This window comes from Geotrypetes seraphini, chromosome 4 (genome assembly GCF_902459505.1).
Source record: "Geotrypetes seraphini chromosome 4, aGeoSer1.1, whole genome shotgun sequence".
Lineage (NCBI taxonomy): Eukaryota > Metazoa > Chordata > Amphibia > Gymnophiona > Dermophiidae > Geotrypetes > Geotrypetes seraphini.
The window spans coordinates 630,191-652,690 of NC_047087.1; the positions used below are offsets into that span (position 1 = coordinate 630,191).

A 22,500-nucleotide genomic window follows, 5' to 3' on the forward strand; every position below is an offset into this window, starting at 1 on the left:
AGTTATGTTGTTTCTGTGTGGCGGGAAGAGGGAGGGGGGAAGGATGGTAAGTTTGAACTTAGGGCTGTTTCAGGAATTTCTTGAAGAATGTAGTTTTTATTTCTTTTCTGAAGTTATGGCTGTTTCAGGAATTTCTTAAATAGTATAGTTTTTATTTCTTTTCTGAACGTCTTGTAGTCTGGTGTCGTTATCAGTAGATTGGAGATTTGGTTATCTAGTTTAGCTGTTTGAGTGGCCAGGAGGTCATCATATAGTTTTTTCCGTTTTACTTCTTTGATCGAGGGGTGTGTGTTTTTCTATGTCTGGTTGAGGTGGTTTGGATGAGGCTGTTGTTCAGAACCCAACCCCCCCACACCCAAACCATCTCCAAAAGTACTGAGACCAGGGATATTGCAATGCAAGCTAATCTCTAAGTTCCAGGGACAAAAATTCTTAATTACGCTGAACCCTACCCTGGCCATGACTACCAAGTATCAAGTTGACCAAAGAAAGACCAGATCAACTAAAGAACCCACAAGAAATATGGTGTCTCCAGGATACCTCAACTGAAGTGAGCCAAAAAACTATATTGAAACTGAAATCCCCTCTTCAAGCCCCCCCCCCCACCAAGTAATAACTCTCAAAAACTGGTGGTGATCAAAATAAAATAAGCAACTATGGGTTAAAGAGGAGCAGTCAAGTATGAGAGGCAAATACCCCAAGCCTATTTAAGAAATAACTGAAGTCGAGGGAACAAAGTTTGTATGCAAGGCCCCTACACCGAATAAAATTGCCGAGGTTTTAAATGTACATCCGAGGGCCCAAAATTCAAAAAACAGTAACTCATGAAGATGATTCCTCCAATGCCAAAATGAAGGAGCCAAATTGTTGTAAGAAAGATACATATTTTCCCTAGGATACAGGCCTTTATTAGCCAAAGCTGAGCACCTTTACCCTGGATCTTTAATATTGCTATTTGTCTTAAAAGAATACCTTTGGGGTGTAGACTGATATTCTGTTGCAAAACCCTTCCAAGTGATATGTGGATACATATCACTTACTATGTGGAGAAAAATACTGTGGGGGTGGGTAGGGGGTGACATGTAAAAATTATCAAACACAACATATTTTAATGTCTACCCCATAGTGTTTTCGAGTTCGCAGAGATGAATACACAGCATAACTCTGAAACACATGGACAGATTTCAAGCAAACTTGGTATACATAAGACCTACTATCTGGGCACAAATACTGTGGACGGGGGGGGGGGGAAGGGGGTAGGAAGGGAGTGACATCAAAAACAACAGATATTAGTGTCTAATCCATAAACGCATGGAGAGACTGCAACCAAACTTGGTACAAATATGACTTACTATCTGGGGAAAAATAATATGTGGGTGGGAAGGGGGTATAATACTGTGGGGGTGGGAAGGGGGGTGACGTAAAAATTATCAAAAACAACAGTGTCTAACTCATAGTTTTCGGGCTCACTGAGATGAATACTGACACTCCCGATGCCGTTTAAGTCCATGTTCAGCCCCATAGAGAAGGACATTCCCGTGGGACATGTGGGGGGGAGGGGGGACATATTGTGATAAATAAATATCCGGGCAACGCCGGGTAATCTGCTAATTTAAAATAATTCAGGCAAACAGAAAAAACCATGTGACCTGACTTGGAACAATATTGACCAACATCAGATCCCAAAAAATCATCTTTGTATATTTTATAGCCTGTAATTTGATTGTACTGTTATTATCATTATTGTACACCTTTTCTTTTATTCTCTTTAGTTATTGCTTTGGCAACACATGTACAATTAACAGGTCAATAAAGTGTCCTAGAAACTTGATGGCAGATAAAGGCCAAATGGTCCATCTAGTCTGCCTATCCACAGTAACCATTATCTCTTCCTCTCTCGAAGTCAGGGGTGCCCACACTTTTTGGGCTTGCGAGCTACTTTTAAAATGACCTACCAACAATAAAATTAAAAAAAAAAACACAAAGCACACTGTACGCAGAGAAAATGTTAATTATCATTTATATTCTGGGTTTTTTTCCAAAAAGAGATCAAGGCAGATGACTTTATGCAATGTCACTTAAGTAACAACCATACAAAAATAGACAAATATACCCCCTCCCTTTTTACTAAACCGCAATAGCGGTTTTTAGTGCAGGGAGTTGCGCTGAATGCCCTACGCTGCTCTCGATACTCATAGGCTCCCTGCGCTAAAATCCACTATTGCGGTTTAGTAAAAGGGGGCCATGGTGCAAAATATAGACAGCAGATATAAATTTTCAAATTGGCCACATTTTGATCACTAAATTAAAAATAAAATCATTTTTCCTACCTTTGTTGTCTGGACATTATTCAAATCTTGTTGGTCCCAAGCTCTGGTTGTCTTCTGATAACTTGCTTGCCAGGGTCTCCTTCTTTCTTCTTTCTCCGTGCTAACCATCCATATTCTATCTCTGTCCTCCCCTTCCATTTCCCTTCTCTCCCCTGGAAGTCTGGCATCTTTCCTTTTTTTCATCTCCATCCACAGATCCACCTTTCTCAACTACCCTTTTATTGAGCATCTCTCCCTCCTTCCCCACCACCCCAGGGTCCACCATCTCTCCCTTTCTTTTCCCAACTACCCTCCTATCCAGTATCTCTTTCCCCCCTCCACACCATCCCTTGTGTCCAACTTCTCTCCCTTTCTGTTCCTTCCCTCCCTAAATACACCATCTCACCCCACTCCTGTTTTTAGACCCATTATTTCTTCCCCCCCAAAGTTCGGCATATGCACGTCTCTTTGAACCCCTCTCCCTCTGTGTACTTCTACAGCAGGGCCCTGAAGGCTTGCACCCCACCCCTTGAAGGCCTGCCTGTCCCCCTGAAGATCTGCACCCCCCAAAGGCCTGAACATTCCCCCCTGAAGGCCTGCACAATCACCCCTGAAGGCCTGCCCCGGCCCTTCTCCCCCCCCCCGGAAGGCCTGCATGTTCCTCCCTGCCCTCCCACATCCATTTACCTAATTCCTGCAGGGATCAGCCTGCAGAGATGATTGCTGGTACTTTAGCAATCCTTGCAGGTTGTCATAGGCCTCAGGAGCTGTCTTCCCTCTGCCCCGATCTGCCTCTGACTCAGAGGAGGGGCGGCACCGCGGCAGAGGGAAGACAGCTCCTGAGGCCAAAGGCAACCTGCAAGAATTGCTAAAGTACCGGGAGGCCAGGGAGAAAGCCGGATGTCACCCAGCGGCAGCTGCTCGCCCGAAGGATACAGCAAGATGTGGACCAACGTGGCCAGCCCCAAACTCTCCGTGGAGAGCAACAAGGGCAAGCTGCCCTGTGCGGACTACATCAACATGTCCATGGCCAGCAGCTCCATGACCAGCACCCCTCCCGATTGCTATTGTGGCGAGGCCGGTGCCGGGTTTTGACTTAAGCCCCGTTCACCGCTCTGCCACGGCCGACCTACACGTGCCTTCAAAATAAGTTAAAGGTGCTGCTGGCTTCATAATAAGAAAAAACAACAAAATGGTCAGAATGAATAAAGTTCTTTTCTAAAGATTGTCTCAATTTATTGGCCTTGAAACACTTCATTCATGGTAAATGCTACAGTCACAAACAATATACAAAAGTAAATCAGGGCTTTCAATAATATAGCCCTCACCTTCTTGTCAGGTACAAATAGGTAAGTGTTACAGGTAATACCTGATAGCTCAGCTTCAATAGTCTCAATAACCGAGCAGGTAAAGAAAAAAATCACATACAGCTATCTTAATTGTTCAGCCTTAAAAGGGTCTTTCCAAAAGGTTGCTCCTTGGATTGAGCTACGTTGCAGAGACCTGGTTTGCAACCGGTCTGCCCCAACCAACTAAGCACACTGGTGGGGGAAGGGAGTAGCTGAATCCACCTGAAATTAGCTTCAAATTAGCTTGCCAAAATTTTGGCCCCACAAACCCAACCCAAGGATGGTTGGTGGATTCTCCCCGCTACTGTCTTTCACTCAATTAGCACAACAAGTCCCAAACAAACTGCAAAAAGGCAAAAACTCAAAAATTGTCCAATAACATCAAACTTGCTTCAATGTCCCACAGAAATAGGCACACTTGTAGCAGTGAGCTCAGCACTGCTCACTTAGCTGTCCACTGGGATTTAGCAGGCATTTCAAACCACAAAATTCCCCAACTTTTCCAATATAGAAAAACAAACAAAGTAATGGCACTTAACTTTCGTCCATCACTGTATCTCCATAAATTCCATAGGTTCAGGATTGAAGAGTTGGCTGGCTTCAGGGACAGGAGCTGCCTCTGGCATTTCAATGTCCTGTCCTATAGTTGAGTCAGGAGCCCGGTCCTGAGAGGATCCTTCCTGGTCAGAGCCAGGATAGACTGCCTTACTTCTTCTCAGGGCAGCCTCTAATGCATGCAGCTGACCACGCCCTAACCTGAAAGGGGGAAGGGCAGCTTGCTGCTTGCACTGCATTTTCCTTGGGGTTTTAATCATTGTTGGCAGCTGAGTACTACCTGTCCTAGGAGTTTGTTTCCTAGGCTGTTCCCTTAGGTGACACCCCTCCTGCTGCTCTGGGCTATTCTCATATTCTTCCTGCCTTCCCCAGGGCTCAGGAACTTGGAGTCTCAATTGCAAATCTGCTCCTAGCTGTAAACTAGAGTTTCCCCTGTCACATTGGTTAGCCCTTTTTATGATAAGGCTAGGGTTAGGAGAAGACTTGCCTGGAACAAGTTTAGCTTTAAGGCTAGGGTTGTGACACTATCTAAACCCGACTCCCTTCCCCGCTCCTTCAAGCATGTCCACCGCCAGAAGGATGAGAAAGCGTTACGCCCCTCTGCTGCCTGCTCTGTGCCGAGGACTCCTCATCCTCCTCCACCAGCAGCGGCAGCTTGGGGGGCCTGGAGGGGGGCGGGGACTGAACAAGCTGACTTTTGATTGACCGGCATTCTTCAAGAGGCGGGCCAGTAAGGAGGGGAAAAAAAACAGAAGGGAAGGGAACCCAGCTCTGCGATCGACTGGGGTTGCCTGAGCGATCGACTGGTCGATCGCGATCAACGTATTGGGCACCCCTGCTCTAAGAGATCCCACGTGTCCTGAATCTGAGACAATCCAAACAAACAAGCCTGTGGAAATCCAATGTTCTTGACGCTGCTTTTATTTAACAAATCCTTTTAAAATACAGGCTGTGTTTCAGCATAATATGCCTTCCTCAGGGATCCTATGATGTAAATTTGATTTGAATGAGAGTATGATTGTAAAATATGGTGAATGATGAATAATAAAAAATGATAAAAAAAGAAGAAAGAACAAATGGTGCCTAGTGAAAGGTGTGCATTTAAAATGCTAGTACGCAGGGAGCAGTGACTGTGTGTGGAGAAAGCAATGTTACTTACCGTAACAGTTGTTATCCAGAGACAGCAGGCAGCTATTCTCACTAATGGGTGACGTGATCCAACGGAGCCCTGATGCGGACGCTTCTTTGAAGAAAACTCGAAGTTTCGAGTTGCCCGCACCGCGCATGCGCGAGTGCCTTCCCGCCCGATGCACCGGGCATGTCTCCTCAGTTCAGCTAGCTAGCAGAGAAGCCAACCCAGGGGAGGTGAGTGGGACGTGAGAATAGCTGCCTGCTGTCCCTGGATAACAACTGTTACGGTAAGTAACATTGCTTTATCCCAGGACAAGCAGGCAGGTATTCTCACTAATGGGTGACCTCCAAGCTAACCAGAATGGGATGGTGGGAGAGTTGGCAACATAGGAGAATAAATTTTGTAGCTTTGTTTGGCCAAACTGTCCATCCCGTCTGGAGAAGGTATCCAGACAATAGTGTGAGGTGAATGTATGAACCGAGGACCAAGTGGCAGCTTTACAAATCTCTTCAATCGGAGTTGATCTGAGAAGGCTACAGAAGCTGCCATCGCTCTAACCTTGTGGGCTGTGATTTTTCTGTCAAGGGGCAATCCAGCCTGGGCATAGCAAAATGAGATGCAAGCCGCTATCCAGTTGGAGATGGTGCGCTTGGAAACGGGGCATCCCAACTTGTTCGGATAGAAGGAGATGAAAAGTTGAGGAGCAGTTCTGTGAGGTTTGGTGCGTTCTAGATAGAAAGCCAAAGCACGCTTACAGTCCAGAGTATGAAGAGCAGATTCTCCAGAGTGAGAGTGTGGCTTCGGAAAGAACACTGGCAGGACAATGGATTGGTTGAGATGAAATTCTGAGACAACCTTAGGAAGGAATTTCGGGTGTGTGCGGAGAACCACCTTGTTATGATGGAATACTGTGAAAAGCGGGTCCGCAACCAAGGCTTGTAGCTCACTGACTCTTCGGGCAGAAGTGAGGCCAATGAGAAACACCACTTTCCAAGTGAGATACTTCAGGTGAGCCTTGTGAAGAGGTTCAAAAGGAGGTTTCATAAGCTGAGAAAGAATCACATTGAGGTCCCAAACCACCGGAGGTGGTTTGAGGGGAGGATTGACATGGAAGAGACCTTTCATGAATCTGGAAACCATCGGATGAGCAGAGAGAGGTTTCCCTTGAAGAGGCTGATGGAAAGCAGCAATTGCACTAAGATGGACTCATATCGATGTAGGCTTGAGACCAGAGTGGGAAAGGTGCAAAAGATAATCCAAGACTGAAGACAAGGAGGAGTGTTGTGGCTCATGATGATGAGAAAAACACCAAGCAGAAAATCTAGTCCACTTTTGGTGGTAGCATTGTCTAGTAGCGGGCTTCTTGAAGCTTCCAGGACATCTCTCACAGATTGAGAAAACTGGAGAGGGGTTACGTTGAGAGGAACCAAGTTGTCAGGTGTAGAGACTGCAGGTTGGGGTGAAGCAGAGATCCTTGATGCTGTGTAAGCAGAGATGGAAAGACTGGTAGAAGGTATGGCTCCCTGCTGCTGAGTTGAAGTAGAAGGGAATACCAAGGTTGTCTGGGCCACCGTGGAGCAATCAGGATCATGGTGGCATGGTCTGACTTCAGCTTGACTAGAGTCTTTTGGATGAGGGGAAATGGAGGAAACGCATATAGAAAGCGATTCGTCCAGTCCAGGAGGAATGTATCTGCCTCGAAGCGCTGAGGGGTGTAGATCCTGGAGCAGAAGTGAGGCAGTTTGAAGTTGTGGGGAGCTACAAAGAGGATTATCTGAGGCATCCCCCACAGACAGAAGATATGATGCAGGGGCGTGGAGTTGAGGGTCCACTCGTGAGGTTGCAGAAGACAGCTCAGGCTGTCTGTCAAGGCATTGTCCGCCCCCTGAATGTAGACCGCTCTGAGGAAGGTGTTGTTGTGAGTCGCCCAATCCCACACCTTCAGAGCTTCCTGGCAGAGGGAGGCCGATCCCGTGCCTCCCTGCTTGTTCACGTAGTACATGGCGACCTGGTTGTCTGTGCGAATGAGGACAACCTGGTCGCGAAGGAGATGTTGAAAGGTCTGGAGAATGTTGAAGATCGCCCTGAGTTCCAGGAGATTGATTTGGCACTGGCGGTCCGTGCTGGTCCAATAACCCTGGTTGCGGAGGCCGTCCAAATGGGCCCCCCCAGGCATAAGTCGACGAGTCGGTCGTGAGGATTTTCTGGTGGTGGGGGGTGTGGAATAACAAGTCTCTGGATAGATTGGAGGAGAGCATCCACCAGCAAAGAGACTGTTGTAGAGCAGGAGTGACCAGGATGAGGCGAGTCAGAGGGTCGGACGTCTGGGGCCACTGGGACGCCAGGGTCCATTGGGGGATCCTGAGGTGAAGTCTGGCAAGCGGAATCAGGTGAACTGTAGAGGCCATGTGGCCTAGAAGGACCATCATTTGGACATGCGAGAGGATACCGAGTGGTAGAGATGAAGGAGAGAATCCCTGCGTGGGGGCGGGAGGAACGCTCTGAGTTGGGTAGTATCCAGAATCGCTCCGACGAAGGGAAGAGTCTGGGAAGGTTGCAGGTGGGATTTGGGGAAGTTGATCTCGAATCCCAGATGTTGCAGTAACCAAATTGTCTTCTGGATCGCGAGAGCGGCTCCCTGAGATGTGGAATCCTTGATGAGCCAATCGTCCAAGTAAGGAAACACCTGGAGGACATGGCTCCTGAGTACTGCAGCCACCACAACCAGGCATTTGGTGAAGACTCTGGGTGATGAGGACAGGCCGAAGGGTAGCACTCGGTATTGGAGGTGAAGGTGTCCCACCCTGAATCTGAGATATTGACGGGAGGCTGGATGAATTGGAATGTGAGCGTAGGCCTCCTTGAGATCCAGAGAGCATAACCAGTCGTTCTGCTCGAGGAGGGGGTACAGTGATGCCAGGGTCAGTATGCGAAACTTTTCTTTGACCAGATATTTGTTGAGTACCCTGAGGTCCAAGATGGGTCGCAGGTCACCCGTCTTCTTTGGAACAAGGAAGTATCGGGAGTACAACCCCTTGTTCTTTTTTTTTTTTATTTAATATTTATTGAAATTTTCAATATATTCAAGCATATTATAACTTGTACAGAAAGGAAATTTAGCAAGAAATTAATACAAATGGAAACATATATCAAAGAACATATAAGCATAAATTTCTACTCAAGTCCTCAAAAGGATCCAAGAAGGAAAATAGGCGACAAAAAAATTATTAAAACAAAGTAATAGGTAGTCGAATGAGATTGAGGCACCCTTTCTTAAACTAAGCACTTTCTTTCTCCAAAGATGCAGTTGTGAGAAAAGTTGTCAGTTGAGATGGCTCAAAGAAAACATATTTATGAGAATGGTAATTAACAACACATTTACATGGGTGTCGCAAGTAAAAAGTCGCCCCCAGAGATAAAACACCAGGTTTCCTTAACAGAAATTCTTTTCTCCTTCTCTGCGTCTCCTTGGCCAAATCTGGGAACATCTGAATTTTACAACCTAAAAACTCTTTTTGCTTATTTTTAAAGAAAAGTCTCAGCAACCAGTTTTTATCTGGTGCGAGAGCTACTGTCAATAATAAGGTTGCAGGGGTCACTAATTCTCTATCAGACATTTCCAATATATTGGATATATTCATTAAATCAGGTCCCGACTTCTGTTGTAATTGCTGTTGTTGTTGGTCTTGAGGCTTACTTGGAAGATAATAAACCTGCGTAAATGGTGGTAATGATTCATCAGAGAGTTCCAATATTTCCGTCATATAACGTTTCAACATTTCCCTTGGGGCTATCACAGAGACCCTAGGGAAGTTTATCAATCTGAGATTATTGTTACGAGAAAAGTTTTCCATTGCTTCCATCTTCCTTCTTAAATTAGTATTATCTTTAATTAATACCTCAGTAATTTGTTGTGATACTTTAAGTTCTTGATGAATATTTTGTATTGAAATTTTTGAGTCCTCAAGTCCAGTCTTTAAATTTTTAATCTCAGTTCCATGATTTTCTAATTTCTTTTCTACTTCTTGTAATTGTGGATTAATAGATTTTGCCAAATTGGCTACCAGGTCCCACAGAGAGTCTAATGTAACCTCTCGGGGCTTCAAAATTTGCAATGGTTGTAATTTTAAGTTAATTAGCTCACCCTCTGGCAACATATCTCCTCCTGCAGTCTGTTGGATTTTCTTATCCCCCACTGCTTCTTCCACAGTCTCCTCGTTAAGACTCCTCTGCTCCAGCAGGGAGTCCCGTGGCACAGTCCCCGTGTTCTCCTCCTTAGCCTCCGAGAGGAAGTGAACTCCAACCTCAGGAAGTTCCTCCTCTCACGGGGAACTGGTCGACTGAGGGCGTGGGGGTGGTGCTCTCACTTCGGGGCTCAACGATGTCTCCAGCCCCATGGTGAACGCCACTGACGCGCCTCCGCCGTGTGTCTCCTGCGGGGAACTCCCCGAAGCTATCGGCGTGCCCTGCATTCTCCTCATCAAGTCCTCGATGTTCCCGAAGACGGCTGTTCTGGAGCGCTGCGAGGCTCCAGCAGCGCTACGTCCCCTCCTCTTCGGCATCGTGAAACAGGTAAAGGTTTAAGTGGACAAATTATGTCAAGGAATAGACGGGAGCGTGAAACTCATGCGACTGCTCATGCGGCCCCTTGTTCTGTTGGTCCTGGGGGAAGAAGAAGGGCGGTCTGGGTCAAGTTGGAAGGATACTCTCTTGGAGGGTGCTCCGGAGGAGCTTGGTGGAACTGAAGGGAGTATCCTTCTTTTATGATGGAGAGAACCCAGAGGTCTGTGGCTGAAAATCAGCGATTACGATCAATTAAAATCAAAACCGCGGACTTAGAAGGCACAAGTGAAGGAACTTTGCGCAGAGAGTCGAAGACGGACTTCTCGGCTCTGCGGAAAAGTAAGAACTGAGGAGACATGCCCGGTGCATTGGGCGGGAAGGCATTTGCGCATGCGTGGTGTGGGTGACTCGAAACTTCGAGTTTTCTTCAAAGAAGCGTCCGCATCGGGGCTCCGTTGGATCACGTTACCCATTAGTGAGAATACCTGCCTGCTTGTCCTGGGATAAATAAAGGACTTACATATGTAATAGACTTATATGTATATGTGCATATAAGGAAAAACCGTGGAGAATTCTAATATACCTATGTCCATATAGGAGTCATATGTGATATAGCAGGCAAATGGAATAAATATCTAACCACCATCATTTACAACTCACCCTCCTACCAATCCTTCAGGAAATCAATTAAAACCTAACTCTTTGACAAATTCCTCTGACTCCTTCCTGCCTTGCAACTTCTCTGAAACACTTCCGGATAGACCTAGCTACTCCCGGCTTACCAATGTAATTAGAAAAAATTTTCTTTGTAACTTCGTTCTCTTTGTACAGTCTCTTCCTCTGTAAATCGCTCTGAACTGCTCGTGGTATTGCGGTATACAAAAATAAAGTTATTATTATTATAGCTCAGTGATGAACTGCTATACAAACAGGAAAATGAAATAACAAAGTGAGATGTGAAGATGACAAAGATGTGTGCATAAAGAGTGATATAGCACCGAGATGAAATGCTTAAACATGCATGTAATGCCGTTCATTAAGTAGTCAGCACTTCACGGCATACAAAGAGACATACACAAGGTAATGCTTATACTAATTTAATCGTTATATAAATTGCATAGCAGTAATATACAAAAGACAAATGAATTAGAACAACTTCACCATGATCATAGCAACACCGCCCCTCACGGCCAGGAAATCCCCCTTTTCAGGCAGCCAATGGACCGGGTCAATCACGGGACTATCCCTTTACGTTCACGGAAGAGGGTGTTTATGTAATAAGAAATGTTTATTTCTTATATACCGCTAAACTCCGTTAGGATTCTAAGCGGTTACAGAAAAAAAACAGACAATAGGGTGCATTAAAATTATAAGTAAAATATAAGTAAAATAGGTACTTAGATATTCCCTTACTGTCCCGAAGGCTCACAATCTAACTAAAGTACCTAGAAAAATTACAATTAGTAGAGTAATGAAAAAATTAAAATAGAAAGAGATGAGAAAAAATAAGAAAATAAACATTCTAATAAGACTACAATGGTCTAAAGGACTTTGAAAGGTTGAAAAAAGAGGGGAGATAGGAAATAGAAGTAGGAGGGAGAACCGTTGAAACTATAGAATTCTTGGGAAATTTAGATGAAATTTAAATAATAAAGTAGGAAACAAAAACCAAGTGGCAAAACAATGAATGAGATTTAAAAATAAAATATCATAAACTAAAAAAGAAAGTGAAAAAATAAAAAACAAACAGTCAAGACTGAAGTCCAGCTTGAAATGACTTCACTGCTTTGGCTGCAAAACTTCTCCAGATGTCATCCAATCCTTGTCAGCAAACCGGAAGCCCCAAATCCAGTGTCTCCGGTCATCAACTCGTCTAAGATGTTCACTCTCTCCTCCTGCATGTCAAATTCGCTGAATCTGTCTCCTTTCAGGACAGGCACCGCTCGCGTCTCTCTGACCGTTTGAGGCGCCAACCATGGCCTCCCCCTCGTGGTGGCGGTGGTGGTCAAGGGGGGGGGGGTCGCTCCTCATCATGGCCGAAGCTAGCGGCAGCAGCGCCTTCTCTGAGTCGACGCTGCTCAGCAGGCCCAGGCTGGTGTCAGGGCCGGGTGCCTCTAACGGCGGGCGAGTGCCGGGTTGGCTGCCGGCTTCTCGGCGACAGGGGTGACGGCGATGTTGAGATAGAGGGGCTGGGTGAGCGATTGCGCCAGAGGCATCTCCTTGCCCACATACTTCAGCTCCAACTCGGCAATCCTCACCGACGCGACCTGCCCCAATTCAACTGCTCAACTGCCGCAGTTCAGGAGTGTTCCCGGCTGTTACTGGGGGGCGGAGATCGCTCACACGCCGAGCCCCGGAGGAAGAGAGGTGGCCTGGGAACCCTGGAGATGTCAGTTGCGGTGCGAGCAGGCAAAAGGCAGGAGCAGGTGAACGGCTCAACTGCCGCAGATCAGGAGTATTCCCGGCCGCTACTGGGGGGCGGAGCTTGCTCACACGCCGAGCCCCGGAGGAAGAGAGGTAGCCTGGGAGCCCTGGAGGTGCCAGCCGCGGTGCGAGCAGGCAAAAGGCAGGAGTAGGCGAACGGCTCACCTGCCGCAGTTCAGGAGGGTTCCCGGCTGCTTCTGGGGGCGGAGCTTGCTCACACACCGAGCCCCGGAGGAAGAGAGGAGGCCTGGGAGTCCCGGAGGTGTCAGTTGCAGTGAGAGCAGGGAACAGGCTGGAGCAGGTGAATGGCTTAACTGCCGCAGGTCAGGAGGGTTCCCAGCTGCTTCTGGGGGCGGAGCTTGCTCACACACTGAGCCCCGGAGGAAGAGAGGAGGCCTGGGAGTCCCGAAGGTGTCAGTTGCGGTGCGAGCAGGGAACAGGCTGGAGCAGGTGAATGGCTTAACTGCCGCAGTTCAGGAGGGTTCCCGGCTGCTTCTGGGGGGCGGCACTCGATCACACGCCAAGCCCCGGAGGAGGAGAGGTGGTCTGGGAGCCCTGGAGATGTCAGTTATGGTGAGAGCAGGCAAAAGGCAGGAGCAGACAAACGGCTCATAGTATCTTCTGATGTTTAGAATTTACAGCTGGTCTTTTCTCATAACGCATATACCATATGCTTCTTTTGCTTGGTTGATGTCCTTTTAGAGGATTTTATAATTAAATAGATGAAGAATTGTTGTTTAAAAGGAGGGAGCTCAACTGTCAGCCAGCCACCATCCAGCCTCCAAGTTCCGGAATGAGCAACTTGAAAAACTGAAGGTGGACAAAGTGATGGGACCAGAAGGGATCCATCCCAGGATACTAAGGGAGCTCAGAGAGGTTCTGGCGAGTCCTATAAAGACTTGTTCAACAAATCTCTGGAGACAGGAGTGATTCCTGGGGATTGGAGGAGAGCGGATGTGGTCCCTATTCATAAAAGTGGTCACAGGGATGAAGCAGGAAACTACAGGCCGGTGAGCCTCACTTCAGTTGTTGAAAAAATAATGGAAGTTTTGCTGAAAGAAAGGATAGTGTACTTCCTTGAATCTAATGGGCTACAGGATCCGAGGCAACATGGCTTTACAAAAGGTAAATCGTGCCAAACGAACCTGATTGAATTTTTTGATTGGGTGACCAGAGAGCTGGATCGAGGACATATGCTAGATGTAATTTACTTGGATTTCAGCAAAGCCTTTGATACAGTTCCTCATAGGAGGCTGTTGAACAAACTTGAAGGGCTGAAGCTAGGACCAAAAGTGGTGAACTGGGTCAGAAACTGGCTGTCGGACAGACGCCAGAGGGTGGTGGTTAATGGAAGTCGCTCGAAGGAAAGGTGAGTAGTGGAGTCCCTCAGGGATCAGTGCTGGGGCTAATCCTGTTCAATATGTTTGTGAGTGACATTGCTGAAGGGTTAAAAGGAAAAGTGTGCCTTTTTGTAGATGATACCAAGATTTGTAACAGAGTAGACACCGAAGAGGGAGTGGAAAATATGAAAAAGGATCTGCAAAAGTTAGAGGAATGGTGTAATGCCTGGCAACTAAAATTCAATGCAAAGAAATGCAGAGTAATGCATTTGGGGATTAATAATAGGAAGGAACCGTATATGCTGGGAGGAGAGAAGCTGATATGCACAGACAGGGAGAGGGACCTTGGGGTGATAGTGTCCGAAGATCTAAAGGTGAAAAAACAGTGTGACAAGGCAGTGGCTGCTGCCAGAAGGATGCTGGGCTGTATAAAGAGAGGCGTAGTCAGTAGAAGGAAGAAGGTGTTGATACCCCTGTCATTGGTAAGGCCCCACTTGGAGTATTGTGTTCAATTTTGGAGACCGTATCTGGCGAAGGACGTAAGAAGACTTGAGGCGGTCCAGAGGAGAGCGACGAAAATGATAGGAGGCTTGCGCCAGAAGACATATGAGGAGAGACTGGAAGCCCTGAATATGTATACCCTAGAGGAAAGGAGAGACAGGGGAGATATGATTCAGACGTTCAAATACTTGAAGGGCATTAACGTAGAACAAAATCTTTTTCAGAGAAACGAAAATGGTAAAACCAGAGGACATAATTTGAGGTTGAGGGGTGGTAGATTCAAAGGGAATGTTAGGAAATTCTACTTTACGGAGAGGGTGGTGGATGCCTGGAATGCGCTCCCGAGAGAGGTGGTAGAGAGTAAAACTGTGACTGAGTTCAAAGAAGCGTGGGATGAACACAAAGGATCTGAATCAGAAAATAAGATTAAATATTGAACTAGGCCAGTACTGGGCAGACTTGCACAGTCTGTGTCTGTATATGGCCGTTTGGTGGAGGATGGGCTGGGGAGGGCTTCAATGGCTGGGAGGGTGTAGATGGGCTGGAGTAAGTCTTAACAGAGATTTCGGCAGTTGGAACCCAAGCACAGTACCGGGTAATGCTTGGACTCTTGCCCAGAAATAGCTAAGAAGAAAAATTTAAAAAATTTAAATTGAATCAGGTTGGGCAGACTGGATGGACCATTCGGGTCTATATCTGCCGTCATCTACTATGTTACTATGTAACACCAATGGATTCCGAGAAAAAGTCCCGTACTTACTTTTTTTATACTCTCTTCACATTACTTGCTACATGACTTGACTATCATGCCTCACTCTGTGCTTCTGCAGCAAACAGCAGGCTTGGACATTCATTAAGTCAAGATAAGATTCCAGCCTCCACTAGCCTCCACCCCCCCTAATGAAGTATCCTGAGATTCACTGTTTGTCACGTATACCAAATTCCACAAGCCAGCTTCTGGAGAAATGGCTGCACAATGCAAAAAAGACATGAGAGAATGACAAAAGTGAAAGATACCTACCAAAGATGTTAATAACGTAAATTTTACAAATGTGGAGTAACATCAAAAGCTTGACTAGCCTTAAGAAAGCAAAAAGGTTACAGGCTATCACAGCATTTTTCTTTTATCACTTTTGATTATTTCATATTGTGCTAGGCGGCAGGCACCTTTGCGAGCTTTTTTGCAAGGCTACTTTTACACCCTGAAGAAGGCCCCTGTGGTCGAAACATGGACTGTGTTGGGGTCCAGTATATGCTCTATTACAAAGGACTTTACATGCCCTGGCATCTCTTTCTCCCCCTCCGTGGCCTGGTATCTCCTTCCCTTCCTTCATTATGGTCTGGCATCTCTCTTTTGTCTCCTCTCCCTTCCCTGGTCTTCCTTCTCCCTCCCTCCCTCTCCCCAACTGAGTGCAGCAATTCTCTCCCCTCTTTCTTTTTCTCTTTGTCATCCTCCAGTCTGCAGCGCAACCTTCACAATTCGCTGCTCTTGGCGTCGGGCCTTCCTCTCTACCGGGTCCTTTGCGGAAACAGGAAGTAGATGGGGCCCGGCAGAGAGGAAGGCCCGATGCCAAGTGGATTGGGAACAATGCTGCTGCTCTAAAATAGGTTGTTGATACCACCCCCTCCCCCCCCCCCGATACGCCACTGGTCACTATCCTGTCTAGGGGGAGGGGGGGCGCTGCTATCCACAATACATGCTCCTACCCTTTGAGCCATTGAACTCCAAATACCTGTTAATGCTGATGCAGATTCACAGCATCCATGCACCCCCCTCAGAGCCACTGACCTCCTTACACCTGTAGATTCTGCCACGGCCGATCCGCTGTATGTTGAACTGAGCGGAGCCTTGAGCATCTGCGCATGCTCAGGATCTGCTGGCTCCCACCCCCTCCAAGATTCTCAGAGAACATAGCAGGCCTTGAGCATGCACAGCTCAAGGCTCCACCCGGTTCAACGTACAGTGAATCAGTGGAAGCACAATCCACGAGTGTATGGAGGTCATTAGCTCTGGGGGCTGAATGAAGGTTAGCGAATCTGCAGCGGTAGCAGCACCAACTGGTATTTGAAGGTCAGTGACTCAGGGAATGGGGGCATGTATTGTGGATAACTAGTCTGTGGCGGCGACACCAATGGGTATATGGGGATCAGGGACTACGGGGTGGGGGCATGTAGGTGGATAGCAGCTCCAGGGACAGTAAATGTATTGTGGATAGCAGCTCGGATAGTTCGGCAGGATGCGGACAGCTGTACCAAGTGGTCAGGTGGTAGCTCAAATATAAAGAGAGACCCCCATTTTTGGGCCATTTTTCTGACCCAAAAATCTAGGTTTATATTTGAATACATACAGTAAGACTTGCCATACTAAGACAGACCAAAGTTCCATCAAGCCCAGTATCCTGTTTCCAACAGTGGCAAACCAGGTCCCAAGTACCTAGCTAGATCCCAACTAGTAAAACAGATTTTATGCTGCTTATCATAGGAATAAGCAGTGAATTTCCCCAAGTCATCTCAAAAATGGCCTAGTATTATTATTATTATTATTCTTTATTCTTATATACCGCCATACCCAGTGAGTTCTAGGCGGTTTACATCAATTAGCAAATGATCTGCATTGAATAGCAGATTTACAACAAAATTAGAAGTAGGTTTACAAAATTAGAAGCAGATTTACAGCATAATTAGAAGTATTTTTTAACAGCAAATTGCAGGCTGAGTTACGATAAATTACAGTGATTTGCCGCAGTCAGCCGTGAAATTACAGCGATTCTTATCTGTCTGCAAAGAGGGCAGGTTTACAACAATATTACAGAAATTGCAGGTTTGATCGAGCTAGGTAGGGGAGGTAGAGAGTGGGGGAGGGAGGGACTGGTGAAGGAGGAAGGGGGCAGGGGTGGGGTAAGTGTCATGTGAGGTGAATGGATTATTAAGGGTCGTGTTTGCTGAAAAGGTACGTTTTTAGTAGTTTTCTGAATGATAGGTAAGTGGGGGCCTCGAGTATCATCTGTGCTAGCCATGGGTTCGACTTGGCTGCTTGGAAGGCAAAAGTTCTATCAAGGAATCTTTTGAGAGGACAGTGTTTAGGCGAAGGGAAGGCGAACAATTGAGTTCTCCGTGATGTCCTGTTGCTGCAGTAAAGGTTAAAGTGTGTGTTTATGTAACTTGGGGAGGAGCCGTTAACCGATTTGTAGCAGAAGCATGCAAATTTAAAAAGAATTCTAGATTCAAATGGTAGCCAGTGTAGTTGGTGATAGAAAGGGGTGACATGTTAATTGGGCAGCACTAATTCAGGCTAGTAAGTCTGAATTCTGTGGACTTTGAGATCGCATGAGCAACATCTGCCATCTATCCCATCCCTGAAAGTCATCAATACAAGATGAAACAATATTTTCTTGGTTACAGCTTCCCAACTTTGGAATTTATTACCTACTTATCTCAGGGAGGAAACTAGATTAGACAGATTTAAATGTTCCCTGAAGAGCTTTCTCTTCCAGGACACCTTTGCTATCTAGTGGATTGAATATTGACTATTATTAGATTCATTCCCTTACCTAACAGAAACTTTTTTTCCATTTTCTCCTTATCCCTTCCTTTTGTTCAGACCATAATTGTTTTCTGTCCTATATATTTTGTGGTTCTCCCCCATTTTACCTCATGTTTATGGGTTAGTCAAGTCTGATTTGTCTACGTGTAATTTTCATGTACAAATATTCCCCTACTTATAATATTGTACACGCTTAGAAATTTTTTAATAAGCATTTGTATCAAATTTTAAATAAAACATGAAACCTGAAATGCTTTTAAAACAGAGAATGGTGAAGTTTTTGGAATCTGGAGGATTACAAGACTAGAGGCAACATGGATTCACTAGAGGTAGGTCTTGTCAGACAAATCTGATTAATTTGTTTGACTGGGTGATCAGAGAACTGGATTCAAGGAGTACACTAGATGTGGTGTATTTAGATTTTAGCAAAGCCTTTGACAGTGTTCCACACAGATGTCGAATAAATAAACTGAGTGCCCTCGGGATGGATCCTAAAGTGACAGGCTAGGTCAAGAGCTGGTTGAGGGTAGTGATCAATGGAGATCGCTTTGAGGAAAGGGATATTACCAGTGGTGTGCCTCAAGGTTCTGTTCTTGGGCTGTTCTTTTTAACATTTTTAAAAGCGACATTCCTGAAGGACTGTCAGGTAAGATTTGTCTCTTTGCAGATGATACCAAAATCTGCAATAGAATAGACACCCTGGATGGTGTGAATAACATGAAGAAAGACCTAGCGAAGCTTAAAGAATGGTCTGAAATTTGGCAGCTAAAATTTAATGCTAAGAAATGCAAGGTCATGCATTTCGGCTGCAAAAACCCGAAGGAACGGTTCAGTTTAGTGGGTGAAAAACTTTTGTGCACAACAGAAGAGCGGGACTTCGGTGTAATTGTATGTGATGATCTTAAGGTGGCCAAACAGGTTGAAAAGGTGATGGTGAAAGCTAAAAGGTTGCTAGGTTGCATAGGGAGAGGTATGGCTAGTACGAAAAAAGGATGTATTGATGCCCCTGTACAATTCTGGAGGCCGCATGTACAAAAAGATATAAAAAGGATGGAGTCGGTCCAGAGGAAGGCTACTAAAATGGTATGTGGTCTTCATCTTAAGGCGTATAGGGACAGACTTAAAGATCTCAATATGTATACTTTAGAGGAAAGGCGAGAGAGGGGAGATATGATAGAGACATTTAAATACCTATGTGGCATAAATGCACATGAGTCGAGTCTCTTTCAATTGAAAGGAAGCTCTGGAATGAGAGGACATAAGATGAAGTTAAGAGGTGATAGGCTTCGGAGTATTCAAAGAAAATATTTTTTTTATAGAAAGGGTGGTAGATGCGTGGAACAGTCTCCCAGAAGAAGTGATGGGGATAGCAGAGATTCAAGAAGGTGTGGGATAGGCACATGGGATCTCTCAGAGAGAAAGAGATAATGATCACTGCGGATGGCCAGACTAGATGGACCGTATGACCTTTATCTGCCATCATGTTTCTATGTATCTAATCACAAGGCAAGCTCTTGTTAACATTTACACATGCCTTGAATTTATCACCCCTCTTGTTGGGACATAAGGTGATTTACATAGTGATCCATTTCTGATTTAATAAAATATATTTATAACCCACCTTTTAACTCATTTGAATGCACAAAGCAGATTGCAAAATTTAATCAAAATCACATACAATATAAAGGATAATCTAGTGCAGGGGTGCCCAATACGTCGATCGCGATCGACCGGTCGATCGCTTAGGCAACCCCAGTCGATCACAGAGCCGGGTTCCCTTCCCTTCTGTTTTTTTTCCCCCTCCTGACTGGCCCACCTCTTGAAGAACGCAGGCCAATCAAAAGTCAGCTTGTTCAGTCCACGCCTCCCTCCATGCCCCCCAGGCTGCCGCTGCTGGTGGAGGAGGAAGAGGAGTCCTCGGCGCAGAGCAGGCGGCAGAGGGGCGTAACACGCTCTCGTCCTTCTGGCGGTGGACATGCTTGAAGGAGCGGGTTTAGGTAGCAATCGGGAGGGGTGCTGGTCATGGAGCCGCTGGCTGGGGACATGTTTATGTAGTCCGCGCAGGGCAGCTTGCCGTCATTGCTCTCCATAGAGAGTTTGGGGTTGGCCCCGTTGATCCACATCTTGCTGTAGCCAATGGGTGAGCAGCTGCCACTGGGCAACATCCGGCTTTCTCCCTGGCCTCCCGGTACTTTAGCAATTCTTGCAGATTGCCATTGGCCTCAGGAGCTGGCTTCCCTCTGCCGCGGTCCCGCCCCTCCTCTGAGTCAGAGGCAGGATCGGGGCAGAGGGAAGACAGCTCCTGAGGCCTATGGCAACCTGCAAGGATTGCTAAAGTACCAGCGATCCTCTCTGCAGGCTGCTCCCTGCAGGAATTAGGTAAATGGATGTGGGAGGGCAGGGAGGAATACGCAGGCCTTGCGGGGGAGGGGGGGGAGGTCAGGGGCAGGCCTTCATTGGGTAGTGCTGGCCTTCAGGGGTGAATGTGCAGGCTTTCAGGGGGAATGTGCAGGCCTTTGGGGGGGGGGTGCAGACCTTCAGGGGGACCGGCAGGCCTTCAAAGGGTGGGTAGCAAGCCTTCGGGGCCCTGGTGTAGAAATACACGGAGGGAGAGAGGGAGGGTGGGAAGGGGGATTCAAAGAGACATGCACATGCCGGACTTTGGGGGGGGAAGAAATAATGGGTCTAAAAACAGAGAAGTGGGAGAGAGATGGTGGATTTAGGGAGGGAAGGAATAGAAAGGGAGAGAAGTTGGACACAAGGGATGGTGTGGAGGGGGGAAAAGAGATACTGGATAGGAGGGTAGTTGGGAAAAGAAAGGGAGAGATGGTAGACCCTGGGGTGGTGGGGAAGGAGGGAGAGATGCTCGATGAAAGGGTAGTTGAGAAGGGTGGATCTGTGGATGGAGATGAAAAAAAGGAAAGATGCCAGATTTCCAGGGGAGGGAAGGAAAATGGAAGTGGAGGACAGAGATAGAAGATGGAGACCATGGCAAGCAAGTTATCAGAAGACAACCAGAGCCTGGAACCAACAAGATTTGAATAATGTCCAGACAACAAAGGTAGGAAAAATGATTTTATTTTCAATTTAGTGATCAAAATGTGGCCATTTTGAGAATTTATATCTGCTGTCTATATTTTGCACTAAGGCCCCCTTTTACTAAACCGCAATAGCGGTTTTTAGCGCAGAGAGCCTATGAGCATCGAGAGCAGCGCAGGGCATTCAGCGCAACTCCCTGCACTAAAAACCGCTATTGCGGTTTAGTAAAAAGGAAGTGGGTATATTTGTCTATTTTTCTATGGTTGTTACTGAAGTGACATTGCATAAAGTCATCTGCCTTGATCTCTTTGAAAAAAAACCCAGAATATAAATGATAATTAACATTTTCTCTGCGTACAGTGTGCTTTGTGTTTTTTTAAATTTTATTGTTGGTAGATCATTTTGACTTGGTCATTTTAAAAGTAGCTCGCAAGCCCAAAAAGTGTGGGCACCCCTGATCTAGTGGAACACAGAGCTAAGAAAAGTAAATGTGTTATAGAAATACTGACCCTGTGATATTCTCCCCAGAACTTTTGATTACAAACCAAGCTGAATTAAAGACCAGATTAGAGAATGACACGGTGAAAAAATTGGTCCCCGTCACCGCCCCGTCCCCGTCTCACCATCCCCGTCACCGCCCCGTCCCCATCTCACCATCCCCGTCACCGCCCCGTCCCCGTCTCACCATCCTCTTCACCGCCCCATCACCGCCACTGCCACCCCATTCACCGCCCCGTCACCGCCACTGCAATCCCATTCACTTTTCTTTATTTACGTATAAAGGAAACATTCTTTAAAACTTTAAAACTTAGTTAAATATTAGTTAATAACTATACAAAAACAAAACACGCAGAGAAAAAATTAATTAATATAAATTCTCAAAACTGACACATTTTGATCACTAAATTTAAAATAGTTATTTTTCATACAGTTTTTCAATCACTAATCTTCCACCACCCCTGGGGCTAGCAATGCAAAAACAAACACGACATGTACTTTAAATGCTTACAATGTTAGCCTATATGGTAATTAGACGCGGCCGCTGTACCTAATCGCGGCAAAGATCTCCCTGCCGTGATTAGCATAGTGACCGCGGCTACGGCTGCAAGTCTCCCCTCCCCCCAGCGATCACGGCAGGAGGGCACCCAACCCCTCCTGTAGACCCCCCCAACGGCCCTCCCGACAATCGCAGCAGAAGGGTACCCAACCCCTCCTGCCGGTCCTCCCAATGGCCTCCCCTAAGATCGCCGGCAGGAGGGTACCCAACCCCTCCTGCTGGACCCCCCCCAACGAACCCTCCCACCCCGGAACCCCCTTAGTCTTACTTTCCAAGTTGGACCGGACGGCTCCTCACACGTATGGCCAGCAGGCTTGCCTCCGTCCAAATGAGGCGGGCCCGCCCCTATCCTGCCCAACCCACAGGATCCTGGGGCCTGATTGGTCTAGGCACCTAAAGCCACTCCCGCTATAGGAGGGGCCTTAGGTGCTTGGGCCAATCAGGCCCTAGGAGCCTGTGGGTTAGGCAGGGGAGGGGAGGGGCGGGCCCGCCTCATTTGGACGGAGGCAGGCCTGCTGGCCAGACGAGCGAGGAGCTGTCCGGTCCAACTTGGAAAGTAAGACTAAGGGGGTTCCGGGGTGGGAGGGTTCGTTGGGGGGGGGTCCAGCAGGAGGGGTTGGGTACCCTCCTGCCGGCGATCTTAGGGGAGGCCATTGGGAGGACCGGCAGGAGGGGTTGGGTACCCTT

General features: G+C 46.7%; 1 protein-coding gene across 2 annotated transcripts in view; it reads right to left on the minus strand.

Moving 5' to 3' along the window:
- The window catches only part of KARS1 (lysyl-tRNA synthetase 1), a 204,518-nt gene that overhangs the window by 172,427 nt on the left and 9,591 nt on the right, over nt 1-22,500 (minus strand). The gene's annotated exons all lie outside the window — the stretch shown is intronic.